The following is a 17043-nucleotide window of genomic DNA, read 5'->3' as shown; positions in this document are numbered from 1 at the left end:
ACCATTATTGTTGCTGGACTAATGGATGTTGTTGTGGTTGTTCCAACCGTTCTGAGGTTGGCTCTGCTGCTTAGGCTCAGGCTTATTGGCTTCCTCCTTACTAACATTCGCCTAAAGCCTTTCCACTTCTATAGTCGTTTCTAGAGCATTAGCATACGTAGTAGTTCCAGGGTTTGCTAGCTTAACCCTTAACTCAATCTTTGGTCTAAGTCCTCTAAAGAACTTGGTAACCCTCAGAAAATCAGTTGGAACCAACTCTGGCACAAACTTGGCTAATCGATCAAACTGCCGAGCATACTCTGCTACCGTCAAGTTGCCCTGCTTCAGACTAGTGAACTCCTCGACCCTTATGGCAATGACTGCTGAGTTGTAATACTTTTTGTGGAACAGCTCCACAAATCTGGTCCATGTCATGGTGGCGACATCGTGAGTCTGCTGAACTAAGTCCCACCATATTCTAGCATCCTTCTTAAGCAGAGAGGACACGCAGGATATACGATCTGCGTTGCCGAGATTCATGTGCACTAGGATCGGCTCTACATTTCTGAGCCATTCTTCCGCCTTGAAGGGGTCTGTTTTCCCTTCAAAGTTAGGAGCGTGTTGCTTACGAAATCGCTCGTAGATTGGCTCCATGTACAGAGCTGGATATGGCGCATAGTTTGCCATTTGCCATCCCCCATAAGGACCTACTTGATGGGGTGCTTGGGCCATTGTCTGAGGGTGTGGTTGCGGCTGAGCCTGTTTTCGTTGTTGTAGCAATTCTTCCACTTGTTGTCAAAGTCTAACAATTTCTGCAGTGTTGTCAACCGGCGGCAGCGGTGCACTTTTGTTAGCAGCAGCATTGGTTTCACGCCTTCCCCTTCTTCGAACTGGAGGGGCTTCATTAGTCTTAGGAGCAATGCTGGAGGCATTGGTGCGTGCAGACCTTCTAAGCGACATCTTCAGCAAAGTTCTAACAATCGAGAAAAACATGTTAGAACTTACCCTAATAGGCTCTAAAACAAAACTTAATCTAAGCAAACATAACTCGGACCTATTAATTATGACTTCTTATGAAAAATTATGTAAGCCTTCTTTATAATTAGGGTGTGTTTCTCAACATAGAAAAATAAGCCATCTTTATTATTTTCTAAGTGTGTTTCTAATCATCCTATATGACTTAGTCCTCAGGCTCGAAACTCATCGTTGTTCCAAAGTTAACCATATTGAGGGAGGGTTGGGATCAGTAAAATCGTTCACACTACTATGGCCCCTAACTCTCAATATAGAACCCGATTCATTGATTTGTATCCACCCTCACCGAACTTGGTCATTATTTATTAAATTTATTATTTATTATGATTGTAAAAAAAATCAAACTTATACATGGCATTCAAAAATAACAATGATATTTATTTGGAAAAACAGTTTTCACTAAGTACAATCATAAATGCAAAGATAATAAATAAAGAAACTAATCTAATCTAAAAATCAAGATCTTCTACATCTGACCCTTCATCTAACATATCATCATCTATCTCCTCATAATAATCATTATTGTGAGCCTCAAAATTCCCTCTAGGAAGATTTGTAAAAATTCTATTTTTTTGCTCATTTGAAAATTGGAATTCCATCTTAGAGGTGAACCTAAGGATGAGAAAATAATATCTCATAGCTACTGGTAATTCATCTTCATCATCTATAGTCTCCCATATTTCTTCTAAAGCTGTAATTACAATAGGATAATCTTTAAAAAGTCTAATCAATAAAAAATATTGCTTCGTTGCTCTCATCATGATTTGCTTAGTTGTTTGGAGGTGACCTATCTCATGGTGGAATAAGAGTAATCTCTGAGTGATTCTTTCTAACACTCCTACTATATTTCTTGGCTTTCTAATTCTTTTCAAGGGCTTAATGGCTCAGATATCCTCATAGGTTAAGGCTCCATCCATTCTTAACTGAAAACATAAGGTTAAACACATAAACATAATAATAAACACTTATCTTGGCGGTAGATTCGGAGCTTGAGCGTGTGTATCAAGGAGAACTTCATGCATATGGAACGTTGCTCTGATACCAACTGTAATGACCCAACTATTTCTAAGACCTTGGACCATTAAAAACTACTAGACTTAACTACTACTTTTGAAGGAAACATAAGAAATAATCATAACTTTATTAAAACTCCAAAATAAATATTGTATCAATAACATAAAATTATAAGTTTAAAATGTAATATGGCATGGCTACCCATTGTGTGTAAAACATAAAACATAACTTTACATTAATTGTTCAAAAACTAAATGCGGAATTTCAAAAGAAACATAATTCAAAATACTAAATAAACGTCATCCTCGATCGACACGCAGTCCACTCAGTATATTCATCCTTAACCCACATTTGTGTAGAGACATGCTATTAGGAACATCCTATATTTTTTTTATATGTTTATATATGATAATTTATATAATAATAAATTTAGTCTTAATTAGTTAAGATGTTAAATCAAAATTAAAGTTGTTTAATTTGTTGTTATAATGAAAATATTTTATTAAAATAAAAATGATGTTCTCTTAGATAAAGAAAAATTAGAATTAGAATTAAGGGCACAATTTTTGTTTTTGGTTTTGCTTAATAAGATTAGTAACTAATAGAATATCATTTGGTTAAAATAATTAAATTTATTTTTACAAATAATTAAAAAATATTGATTTTGTGATAAACACACTTTTCCAAAATAGTGAGTGGGAGAGGGAGTTATGACAATAACTCTCATGGTCTCTGTTGTACCCTAAAATTAGAGCGAGTTCAATTACTCAGCACGAGCAAGAGATGGCAGATGAATGTATGGAAAAATAGCCAAGTAGAATACCTGGTTAACAATGGTGTGAACAACTCGAGTTTGGGGGTTCGACAGCACGATACATTCAACTTTGGGCACTCTGAGCTTACTCGAGCTAGGGTTCAGATAGTCGTTGAACACGAGCTCGGGTGAGATATTCAGCTCGTGAGAACATGGACAGAACACATACTGAAGGATCCCAAGAGATTTGGAGACTATTTATACGCTCATCAATGCCCAGCCTGTATCACATATCTATCATTTATTATCTGAGATAGCAGGAGTATCTTTATCCTGTTATCAAATCATATCCCAATGTAAATGGGAATAATCTGTATTAATTATATACCTTATTTATTCACACGGTTACCCAAACCTGTCCATGGAATTCTCCTATAAATACTAGGAATATTGGACAGGATATGGTACGAGTATTTTTGTATTACCAAAACTCTGCAGAAATTGAGAGAGAAAAGTAATAATATTGACTCGTGGAGTAGGTGGATTTGAACCACTGAACCATGTAAAAATTGTGTGTGTTCGAGAGAGTGTTTAATATTTTCATTACGGTTTATAATCTAGCACTAATCTACCTGTTTAATTTCTTTATACACTGTTGGCAAAAACTGCGTCAACAGTTTGGTGCTTTCATTGAGAGGAAATTAGTGCTTCACAAGTTTCAGTCGACTTTCATCATGGTGCTCACTCGATCGATGCATGATAATGAGATGGATCAACCTGGTGGGCAGGTGGCCCATCATATTGCTATTCCCAATGAAAGGGCCCCGGTTGTTCAACAACATCCATGAAAACAACCGGTGGGTCAAGATGACGCTGGGAGTTCAGCGTCACTACCACAAAATCCTAATCCAGGATACTTGATTTCCGTCGAGATGGAAAACGCCCAGTTAAGGAGCCATCTCGCTAGGGAAAACAGGCATATTGAGGAGGTCTTGGCTCGGTTACCCCCTTTTGCAACCGACGTTAATGTCAGAAAGAGGAAAAATGGGTCTCATAAGTCCCAAAGGAAAAACTAGTCTAAACCGAGTCATTTTATCAACCACCACTCTGAGTTCTGCGCCTTCAGAGCGAAACCACCAGAGTGCTCAGCCCACTGGTCATCACAGGGGTCATAATTAGCATGTTAATCAGTCGGTTAGGACTATGATCCCAAGCTCTATGCCTTCTTCACAGATTCCCAGAAATGGCCATAACAACTCGCGTGGAGGGGCTGGATAAGCTCACGAAGGAAAAATGCCCCAGCAAATCCCTCTGTGCCACGGTCAGAGCCCCAGGCACAGAGAACTAGGGACATTGGAATAGAATCGAGGTGGGCTAATTTAGTCTGTCCTGATGGAACGAGGATAGCCTCACCAATAAGGCATCCTCCATCAACTATTCCTAGTGCGCAACGAAAATTGCGGTAATGGTATACAACAAAAAATTTCATATAAACAATCTTTATATGAGGATCCTTTAATATGCAATATGTTAATCAATATATAATATGAATATGAAAAATAATACAAAACGATTTACCTCTTGTAACCTATCAAGAATCCTTGAATCTTTTCATATATGTTTCGATCTTCCTATCCTTGCTAGAGTACTCACGCCTAGATCTTCCAAGATGTTCTCTACACCTCAAGATGTGGGTGGGCACATAGAGAAGAATGATCATTTTTGTGAATAAAAAATATTATCAACACACGAGACTTTTGATTATAGGCTAGAGAGAAAAAGTTTTTGCTTTGTGAAAATGATGATAGTTTTTCTTCTCTGTAAAAACTTTTTCAAACTTGTTTTTTTCTATTTTCTATCATATAGAATATATAGGCATTACCACAATCATAATAATTAAGAAAATCAATCATCTTTTATAATAATAATAATAATAATAATAATAATAATAATAATAATAGATAAAAATCTAACATTCCATTTTAAAACCCCTTTTTAAATGTTTAATTAATTAATTAAAAATATAAATATAAAAACAATATCTGATAACATCAAATGTGCCACATGCATAGAGCAGTCCAATCCCTATGTGTGTGGCCTATCCCTGAAAAATGAGATTTTGATTTTTCATGTGTTTTTATTTTAATTAATTAATAATTAGATATCCAAATAAAGTATCATCTTTTTAAGGAAAAAGGTAACAACTTAAATTTCAAAAATTAAAATTCAAAATTTGAATTTCCATTGTCATCTTATTATTAATTAAATAAATATAATAATCAAAACAAATTTTGGCTATCTATATTTATTTATTCACACTTAAATAAAATAATTGATTAAAATCAATTTCTTTTATTTCTACACAATTTCGAAATTGCACAAATGCAATAATAAATTATGCAACTTCAATTATCACATAATTGCACATTTATCCCAAAGAATAAATATTCTCTCAAATAGCCCATTCACAGTTTAACCCTTATATAAACTCTTACCTTGATTAGGGTTGATAGAGCCGCCCCGGGGACCTATAGTTCCCAGCTCCAATAAATAAAAGATTATTAACCAAAACTATTTGATTCAATGATCATATTTATTAATCTCATGATTATTCCACTATAAATATGAGATTGAACTCTTGAGAATTAAAGACATATATTTACTGAGTACTTTATTGTAACCATAAAGTATCCATTGATATAATCATTACATACAGATTAATCATCTATTCATGATTTATAGTTAAATCAGAATAAAATTACTATTTTACCCTTTTAATTATATCTTGATTCCTAATGTACCATTGACTTTACTAGTGAAGGTTAATTCATAATTTGATTATGAATTTGACATCAATAACCTTTTCAGTTCCAAAAGTCAACCCAATAGGGAACCATCATTCAATCTATAAGAAGGTATAGATTCCATATCTGTTAAGCTATGTCCCCAGCCATATACATTATTGAGTCCCCAAAACAATAGTTCTTGGCCTGATCATTCTGACAAACCATAACGCATGAATCAAAGGATCAAGTGACATACATAGGAGTTCATAGTAACTTTAGGATTAAGATAAGTTTGTATATGATCATTAGTTGAAGCGTTTTATAATACTATGAAATGTTATTTAAACAAGTATTATTAAATCACATCTGGTCCAGTTCTACATACCCTCTGCATGCAAAGTACCTCCACTAAAGTGTCCTGCTACACTAGTAACCCGGATCTAGGTCACATGTATTCATAATACTAGTGGGCCGTACTAGCAGTAATTAATCTAAAGATTCCATAACTTTATTTTACTACAAACTATTTAAGTTCATTATCTCAATCTTAATCCTCTCATACCAATATGAGATTGAGACCACATAGATGAACTTGAGAATTTTCTGATATTTACTTAATATTATTAGCAATAATATAGTACATAAGCTACATATATACAATAACTCAATTCATTTATTTATTTCATTAAAACCATTGTCTACTACAATTTCTTTAAGGGCACAATTCCTAACAGTGCTTCCACCCATGCATTTCTTGTCAATCTATATTTATTCACAACCACTTTCCAATTATCCTCCTATTCTTCCTCCTTGTAATACCTATATTTTTTGTAAAAAAGAAAAAAAATAAGATAAAACACCATTTAATGTATTACATGAAAATAAAAATTTTCAATTCTTGATGGAATGCTATATTGTGTACTTGGTACATTGCATTTTTGAGTATGTGCCCGAGCCTCAAGCACAAACCCCGAGGCTCGAGTTGCTGCCCCTGCAGCCGTGTGCACCCTGGCGCGCCCAGCGCCCCTGTGCCTCTGCCCAATGAGCAACACCCCACGCCTGCACCCCTATGCTCGAAGAACCAGCGCTTGCATCCCTGCAGTGTAGCGTCTCAGAATTTTACTTAGCTAGATAGTAGTAGTAGTAGCTTAGTATTTTAGTTTTCGTGGTTATTGGTTCAAGCCAGGATTTAGTTGGGAACTCGTAGAGATAGTTATGAATTTTATAAGTTTAAACTATAGTTTAGAAATATTAATTTTAACATAAGGTTTGATTAATATAGCTGGTCCAAGAAATATTATTTATTATAACCTAAGATTTGGATAGAATAATTAAGAACTGTAAATGTGGGAATTCTTCCCTTGTGAATTCCATTCACAAGGGAACCTCTACACTACGAGGCATCCTAAAGGCTACTTATTGCATGCACAAGGGGACAAGGACGTCACACGGTGTTGAAGGAATTGGGCTAAGAGAGCCACCCTCGCTACACGAGGGCCCTCGGCCGCTTACCAATCCGAACGCCATCCTCGCTATGCGAGGGTCCTTGGCTGGTGTCCCATGCGCGCCGTGTAGCCTTTGCTGTGCGCGGGTCCTCGGCCGGCCGTCTGCGTAAGCCGCGTCAACTCAAGCATCGATCCTCGCCTCGCCTCGCCTCGCCTGCACACGAGAGAAGAAGACCAGCCTCGCTATGCGAGGGTGTGGCCTTGTTGCGGCGCTCGTATCCCGAGCCTCGCCATGCCTACACCCTGGGGAAGAGGGCCAGCCTCGCTATGCGAGGATGTGGCCTCGTTGCACCGCCCACATCCCGAGCCTCGCCTACACCCGGGGGAAGAGGGCCAGCCTTGCTATGCGAGACACCCTCAGTATGCGAGGGTGTGGCCTCGTTGCACTACCCGTGTCCTGAGCCTCGCCTCCATGTGACCTGCATAGGCCAGCCTCGACCCCTAGCACCTTGGCTTCTCATGACACATATAGGTTGAAGCCTCCTTGACATAGGCACGAGGAGCACTTGGAGACACCTAATGGGTGCGCCAAACGAACATTAGGCATCGAACGAGGATTGATGAGGACGGCCGGGTACAGGACACGTGTACTGACACGAGGCGTACGGTTGTGAAGAGAACAGAGGCATGGCCCTGTCATCTGCAGCTGAGGAGTAGTGGCAGTACGGACCTGTACGAAGAGTAGTGGCACCACTTGAACATCCCCGACCATACACTAGAGCCGACAGTACTATGTCCTGAGCCACGACTCTGGCATTGTCAGGGTAGACACCACTACGCCCTGAGCCACTACACTATCAGTGTACCCGCGTACGTCCCTGTCTCTTGGGACTTGTTTGTATCAAGGGCCAATAGAGCCCACCTATAAATAGGCCTCAACCCCTCAGGTTAAGGGGTTGGAAAACTGATTATATGAGAGACACTTAAGAAATATATGATCCTGATTCCATTGTTGCTCTGGTTTTTCTGTTGATTCTTGTTCTTTCCATCTGATTATAAGCTTTCCGTAGTATAAAAATCTGAGTTTTCTAACCTTTAATCGTTGACGAGTTCCTACTGTCAACAAGAACGTGTCACTTGTCACATGTATGTTTATTAAGGATTTAAGCATTTTAGATGAATAAATTAATAAAGGATAGATCTAGAAGGTCTAGAACCTTCCAGCAGCTATTAGAATCACATTTCACTGAGTCAAAGTGGTTTAAACAAACTTCAAGTGTGCTAAAAGTGTGCACAAATGTGTTTAAAATATCAGCATATGCTGATATATCACAACTATAGGGGCCGATATATCGCCTATGTTTGATAAGGAAAACACGTCGACTTCGCACAAACGAAACCACGGACCCTAGGTATTATGGTGTAGGCAATATATCACCTATAGGAGGTGATATATTGGCTCCAGTAGCCATTTTTTAATTTTCGTGAAATCCTGAACTAGAAACAGCCCTCAACAACTTTGACTTGTTCTTGAATGTTTTTGACTGAGATATGGGCATCTGTTGAACAAAAAATGTTATTTTTAATCATTTATTTATTCATTGAAGTGGGAGTTAGTTCCATCCCTTGATTTCTATAAATAGAACCCTTCACTCAACCATTTTATTCATCATTCATGCAGAGTTTAGAGCCTCCAAGCTGCTAAGTTCATTCTAGAGAGAAACACTAGGGTTTTGGGGTTAAAGCTTTCAAATCTAATGCTTTTCTAAACACTTGGGAAGTAAGTTTCTGTGTGATTTCACTATTTGAGGTATAGATCGAAGCTCTAAGGTATCTAAGGTATCGTTAATCTACAGGTTTAGTCCATTTCAATTCTTCTTATTCTTTCCTTTTCTTTTAATTCTAACTCGTTATAATGACTTTTTGTTAGGTGTTCAATTTCTTTGAAACTTAAGGTTTTTGGTAAGTCTTTATTTCAATGGTTTAGATCTTCTATTAATCTTCTTTTTGCTAGAGGACTTATGGTTTCTTATGTTTGGTTTTAGGAGTTTCCAATCCCGCTCTTGTCTCCAATACCCCAATTTTTGGTAAGGAAAATTAGATAGTTTAGTTTATGATCTAGGCTATGTTTTTGTATGACCTAACATTTCAGGTACAATAAAAGGGTAAGTGTGTCTGGACCTAAGGTGTCCAATGATGTATAACGGACTTATGTCTGGTAGGCTTAGTTGCCAAAACTTTATGACGGACCTAAGTTGATGTCCGGTGTATGACAGACTTTTGTCTGGGGCTTAATTTCCACTCCCTGTATAAGTGCTTATCTTTTTATTATATCTGACTTGTTATTATGATCTATGACCTATAGTTACGATTATGACTTATGACCTATGATTTATGACTATGATTATGACTTAGATTATTATTTATGACTATGATTATGACTTAGGCTATGATATGACCTATGGCTGTGTGATGTTATATGATTAATATAAATAAGTTTTTGTTATGACTCTTGTGTAATTTAGGATATGTTGATTAAATGATTATATGACTAACTCTTGTTTATATTTTCCTTACTAGGCTTAGAAGCTCACTCTTTATGATGTTGTTGTACAGAAAATTGATGATAGAAAGGTTGGTGGCGAATGGGACCTAGGAGCTTCGTGATGTACTCGTGGGGATCATATAGTCGAGGAAGATAAAGTGGGCCTATTTCTTTATTTTTATTAAAGAATGTGTTCTTTTGAAGTTTTATTTAAATGTTGCTCATTTTAATATGTTAAAGACAATAATTTTATTTTTGTAAATCCATGAATCCATATTTTTATTTTCAAGTTTTTATTCAATAAAGGAGCAATATTTATTATTATGATCCAACGCTGTGTTCTCGATAATTTATGAGAAATTAGGGCGTTACATGCAACCATGCGCCCCAGCGCACCTCCAACTGCACCCCTGCCAGCTGCCGACCACCATTGACACACCCATTAGGGTTTGTGTCTTGCAAACCCTAATGGTTGTGTAATTATTCGGTTGGGCTATTTTAAGGCCAATATAATTAAAAGAGTTTTAATTATAATTTTTGAGTAAATTGTCGGGAGCTTAAATTCCAATGGGGCCTCAATAACTTGTTGGGTATTGAAGCCCAAACTTTGATTATTTTAAATTTGTTTAAAATAATTAAAATTTTATTTAACACATAAAGGTTAATTAAAATGGTAATGGCCCAAAAACTAAAAGAGAAGGTCCAAGATCAAAGGAGTTGCTCGTTAGTAGGCCTTAGTTAGTTTACTTATTTTTGTGTATTTTTTGCAAGTTTTGTAATTTTCTAGAAATACCAAAAACACCCAACTCGCATTTATTTATTTATTTGCTTGAACATGATTAAATTATTTAATACTTTATCATGCATAATAATATGCCATACGTATGACTCACATAGTCCATATTAAGCATGCATTTTTTTTTAAACATGCTTAGGATTGATTATATGTTTTTTATTTGATAACTCATATAATTAATTTAGTCTTAATTAGTTAAGATGGTAAAGAATTTAAAGTTGTTTGTTTTCATATTTAATAAAATTATTTTATTAAATAAAATGATATTCTATTTAAAAATACAAAATAAAATCTACGGCACGATTATTTATTTTGGATAATTGAATTAGTATTAATTAGAATATCATTTGGTAAAATAAAAGTAATTAGTTTTACAACCTAATTGAAAAATATTGATTTTGAGAAAAACACAAAATTTTAAAATAGTGAGTGGGAGAGGGAGTTATGACAATAAGTCCCATGATCTCCATTTGTAAAAACGCTATAAGCTAGTGCTTTGTAAAACATTCACATATTCATAGGTTTATAAGAGAAAAGCCACTTATTATAAAAATCTCAGGGGGGTCTTGCTAAAAACATGCAAGTTGGGCCTAATTGTTTAAAAAGAAAATCGTAGTTTTCATGCAAAGTTCTCAAAACAACCAAAAGTTCAAGTCCCATTAATAAGTTTAGAAAGTCCAATTTAACATAACATTATTAAAAGAAAATTGCATTTAAAACTGATCGTTTCTCATCCATAGGATGCCCCCACGCCATACACACCATGACGATAGAACTCCCCACATCACCACGCGTGCCATAGAAAAACCTATTTGCTACCTGGAAGGGAAAGTAAGGGGGTAAGCTAAAAGCCCAGTAAGAAAGTACAAACAGCACATAGGTAAATCAAATAAATCATAATCGCATCATACATCGTCACACATCATAGCATCATTATCGTAATAGCATCAACATTATAAACATAAACACAATCATAACAACATTGGCATCATATGCAAAATCATCATCACATAAACATCATATCCTTGTGAACATGACCCGCTAACTTGTCCATGTCACCCTTTGAGGTAAACAAGATCTCTGGTCCTTGAATAACCTAGGTGCGTTCGCCCTTGGAGTTATGTCTTCTTATTCTTAGTAACTCGGGTTACGTCTTCATATCCTTAGCAACCCCATTTTGATGTGTCGCGTTCATCACGCTAACATCCATTCATATCATACAACATCCAAAATGACATACAATCCAGTCACATCATCATAATAAAGCATCTCATAATTCATAGCGCTAAGTATCATTCATCATAACATTCTCATTCATACAAACGATCTTACCATTCACACCATTAATAAACAAAATTTCTATCTAACTTTCTTACCTCAGGTCCAAGCAAGGTAAAATGACAACTTCACAATGAGCCTATACCATAATCAAAATAATATTTCTTAGCATCACATAAACTCTACTTTGCCCACTCATATAACCCATGTGTGCATGGGCCATGCACACATCGTGAAAGTTATTCACAACATCCAAACAAGGCATATTTACACATAAGGTCATAAAAGAATAATGCACATTCTACCTATATTACATGCATCGTCTTGCTATAAAAACTATATGGTTGCATAATAGACATATTTTTTAACGTAAAAGTGAAATTGCATGCGACATGCATACATGGGAACGTTGTTAAAGGCGGCGTTAAAAATGATAATTCCTACGCGCTTATTTCTATCATCTTTGAAAATAATGAAATTGTAACATGCTTGATTACCATTGTTTGTTCTCTTAAAATTATTAGGTTGATTAAATCTCTCATGACATTATTTTATTTCATAAAATAATTTATTTATCCAATTTAAAATATAATAATCCCATTATTTACTTTTAAATCCCATAAAATAACAAAGACAACAAAACTATGTGAAATACTTATAGTTTAACATGTTTGCTTAGAAAATAACATTATAATAAAATTATCAAATTTATAAATTTAATGTGAGAAAAATATAATTTTAGATGTGAAAAATATATTTTTTACTTGTATTATTTTTTAAGACTTAATTTTAAAATAGAATAAATTCATAAGCAATAATTTGATAATTATTTTTAAAATATTTTATTAAACTTTCAGCCATTATTTGATTTACTTAAATATTCACAAAAAAACTAAACTTACCATTATTCTTAACTAAAATAAAGGAAAATCATAACCATTAGAATAAACACTCATGTTATATTAAAAATATCACTTTTAATATTTCCATAGTTTAAGGCTTTAACTTATTTCAACACACTCATCAAATTCCTTTTATCAAAATATAACTTCATATTTTTTTTACAAAAATTCTAGCAACCAAATATACCATTAAAATCACCATTTTTATTTATAAAAACTCATATTTTCATCAAAATATAAAAAAAAAAAATTGTAAGTAATTATTTGTGCAAAAATATCATTTTAAGTGTGAAATAAAACACCCTTTTATTCGCATAAATACAACACATCATAAAAGACATTTCTTATGCATGCATATCATTATTTCATCAAACTTTTCACCAATTATTCACAAAATCAGCAAGCATAAATCTTCATGAAATTCATATTTAGTTGATATTTCTCAAAACCCAATCCATAACCTTCATGAAATTATTCATATATCAATTCATAGAAATCCAAAACAATCCTTTCTTTTATCTAAATAACCTAGCATGTTTCTAAGATCACAATTAAAACATACAAGGAAAACAAACATGCTTGAACATCACCTTTGCATGCCTTTACATAAATCAATAGTTTCAAAGTGATCATAGCAACATAGACACAAAACACAACCTTCACATAAAACCTAGCATGTTTCTAACATGTATGTGACACAAGAAAAACAATCAACACAATACACCCCAAACCCCATAGGCACATCTCAAGATCAAACATGCATATAACACACTATAAGATACCCTAGGACCGAAACCCTTAATTGACAATCTACCCTTCTCAAACTCATCACCAATGAACATATGAACATTATCATTCCAAAAATTGTCATACAAAATCATAGCCATGCCTAGATCAAATCTCCCATACATGCACCCAATACAACCCCTTCAATCCCAACATCAAAAGAGTCAAACATCAACATACCCATTCATACAAATCATCAATACATAAAGACATAAGGGCTAAGGGTTCATTACCTTTCATGATTGATAGAATCAAGAACACAAGGTGTCCAATACCCAAACTTTACCACCCCTTGTTCAAGCCTAGGGTTTTTTTTCGAAATCCACCATGAGACGAAGAAGAGATTCAACAACACACAATAAAAACCATAGTTAAAATTACTAGAATCAAAAGAAGAGAATAAACAACCATAAACACAAAAAGGCATACCCTAGACTTAGTCTTCCCTTCTCCTTCTTCTTCCTTTCTTTCTTCATCTCCTTCTCTCTCTAGCTCGCGTCCTTCTCTCTCTTTCTCTCACAACAACATTTTTGACCAAATATTACGGCAAAATCTTACATAATTTTAGAAGTGTTATTAATACATGCAAATAAAAATATACGGACACAGTATAGGCGCCAAATGAAAAGTAACAGGTGCCAAATGAAATTTTACTTAACAAATAAAAAAGCAAAATAAAAAATGAAGAAGGGTTTTCTCTATTCTCTCGTTCTCACAGTCTGAATCCCTAATCTCCTCAACCTCTTCCCTCTCTCCCTTAGGCTGAGACCCTTCATCTTTGAGCTTCCAACCCATTCTCCTTCATCTTGTTCTGTCTGAATAGTTGAGCCCAATCGTCATTCATCTCTGTTCTTGAAACCCAAAGCATGTTCTGCGAGCTTGAACCCAGATGGCTCCATCTCTGTTCGTGAACCTAAACATCTCATCTCTGAGCTTTAATCCAAACACCTTCATCACCGTTCACGAAACCAAACACCTCATACCCAGAATACCGTCGTTTGATTTCCAAGCCACCGCCATCCATTGTCCAAGCTGCTGCCATTCGTGGGTGTTGTTTCTGATTTTTCTTCTCTGATGTGTTGTAAATCATTAAAGCAGAAAGGCGGAAAGAGACCATGGCTTCTCCTTCTCCTTCTCACCTCACAGTTATCCCACAACGCCTCTCAAAACCCTCCCTTTCCCACTGTAAGTAAATCTCTCTCTTTCTCTCTGTATATATATAATATATATATATATACGTGTATATATGACACTACTAGTACCCTTAAGATGAACTAGTTGAGAATTTTTAATTATTAGCCATTTCTTGCACATAATTCTTGTATAATAAGGATACTGCTTACTTGAAGTCTTGGTTGTTACCATTTCTGGATGATTCTGGTTTTTCTTATTATCCCCTGTTGGAATAAGAAAAAGTTTATGGACAATCATCTACTTTGTCACATTTGGTGTTATTTATGAGAAAATTTATAACTAATATGAAATTGGGTTTTATTTGTTTTGTTTAAATGAGACTCAACTCAAAAGTGTACACTACTCAGTGCTTAGTTTGTATTTGTTAATTACTTTAATTTAAATATGTCTAGAAAGTAAAGATTTAAAACTGTCATATAATATGATGAGTTAATTCATTAGCAACCTAGATTGGTTTACTTATGTCACTAAATGTTCCACTCACATTCCATGGATTGTAAACAATACTTGATTTCATTTCTGTAAGATGTTTTAGTATGAGAAATAACTTAAACCCTTAATTTCATTGCTAAATTTGGTAGTAAACTCGAAGCCAGTCGAGCTCCGTGTGAGGTCGAGTTTGGAAAATGAGAGCAGTGGCACTGAGGATTCTGGTCACTCATCATCAAAACCTCTGAAGGTAAGGGCTTCATGCATTTTGGTATCTAGCTAATTATCTCTTATTATATTTTTTATTATCTTTTACTTGCAAATCACTTATGTTTTCTTAAGAACATGGTCTTAGTTGCTAGCATTGGGACATGTTATTGTGCTATTTTGGGCAATTTTCATGCTGTTTAAACTTCATGATAAAATTTACTTTTAATGTTCTGTCTTCTTTGTAAGATGGTGTAGATTTTCTTTCTCATGGTCATGATTTAGTCTTTTGGGGAATTTTAGTTGGCACTTCAGATTTGATTGGCTTACAATATTCTTGTACAGTTAAAGAGTACACAAAATTTGAACTCAAGGGCTTAACTTTCTCTTGGTACTTTAGCTTTAATATGCAAAATTTGAAACCATAGACTTCAATTTGAGTCCAATATGGGCTCCTTTCTGACCACAGGGATCTCAGCCAGCAATCAATCAGATTTTTTCTGATCCCTGACACAATAAAATATAATTGTGTGTACTACTAGCTACTCTGACAATCAGATTTTGTCTGATCCCTTCTTCATGACCATCAGACACATAGAACCTTCTTTCTAATGTGTTACAAATGATGGTTTATTTTCTTCTACTCATCTATTAGGATCAGAAGGCTCATGAAGCCATCTTCCAAGCTCTTAACCTTCAAAGGTTTGTTGGATAAGTTTTAATCTCTTAGCATATAGGAGTAGGTCATATTTTTGGTTCATTTTATAGTAGTTAGAATCTACCTCACACAAAAATATGTTGAATAACTTGCAGCATAGCTAGAGAGCTTGATTTGGAGGAATGGACTTCCAGGACTGAAACTACTAATGTGCTGCATGAGCCAGTATGTATCTTTTCATCTCATCTCATCTCATCTCATCTCATCTCATCTTGCAAGTCATTTATAATTTAAGTAGTTTCTTTTTCTCTAGAGTTAATTATGAGAAATTCATAAACATTGTTTGGTAAATGAAAATTGTATTGTTCTGCTTTACTAACTCTGTTAGATCATTCCTTTTATTCTGTTAACTTTCAATTTTATACATATTTGTAAAATTTGGGCTCCTTAATCTATTTCTAAAATTTAAAATGTATTTGAATGAATTAGTTTAGTGATAGTGCTAGTTCTCTCAATATCCTATCTTTCCATATCAATTTTGAAATTCATGTCTAGATCATTTCACTGGTAGTCCTGTGCATATTTTGTAGATGCATTCATACTGATATTGATTGGCATTGTGGCTGTTAAGTTGTTAGTTGCAATTTGGTACAAAATAATAATGCAATTTGGTACTCATTGGCTTGCTATAGTAGTATAAACCATGCACGAATATAATATTTATGTCCTTTAATATTAATAGTGCTTTAATATTATTGTTGTTTAATTTGGTGATGTCATATTGCTAATATATGTATCTATCTCTGTATTTTTTTTTCTCTCTTTGTAATTTAGTTAAAGATTTTTTGGTTGGTTGCATCCGAGAGAAAAGACAAGATACTTGGGGTGCAAGCAATCTCTCACGAAAGATCTTACTTTTGTTTGCAAGAGGTATGCCTCTTACCTTTGTTTTAATATTATGCAACTGCTAGAGGAGTTTGGATATTTTAAATATTCATCCATAGTGAAGTAGGATCTGAGAAATTTGTGTGCTGTGGTGAGATAAGGAAGAAAATACGTGTGTTGTTTGAATTATTTGAATTGATATTGGCAAATAATTGGTTGCTAGTCTAGAGGAATGGTGTTTGATTTTATGTAGACTTATCTAGTATGATTGTTTTATAATTGAATTTTGTTTGCGTGACTTATTTGATTATTGAGGCTATTTCTTTAAAAGTGAGTGGAATAATTTTTTA

At 34.7% G+C, this 17043-nt stretch overlaps 1 long non-coding RNA gene across 1 annotated transcript; it reads left to right on the top strand.

Moving 5' to 3' along the window:
* The first annotated feature begins 14343 nt into the window (after positions 1–14343).
* LOC133821334 (uncharacterized) lies at positions 14344–15641 on the top strand. The gene is made up of 3 exons (XR_009887488.1): positions 14344–14505; positions 15096–15193; positions 15620–15641. It is a non-coding gene; the product is annotated as an uncharacterized LOC133821334 (long non-coding RNA).
* Positions 15642–17043: the final 1402 nt, after the last annotated feature.

Source organism: Humulus lupulus, chromosome 3 (assembly GCF_963169125.1).
Source record: "Humulus lupulus chromosome 3, drHumLupu1.1, whole genome shotgun sequence".
Classification (NCBI taxonomy): Eukaryota; Viridiplantae; Streptophyta; class Magnoliopsida; order Rosales; family Cannabaceae; genus Humulus; species Humulus lupulus.
The sequence above is the reverse complement of the archived record's forward strand: the minus strand, read 5'-3'. Positions and strand labels throughout refer to the sequence as shown.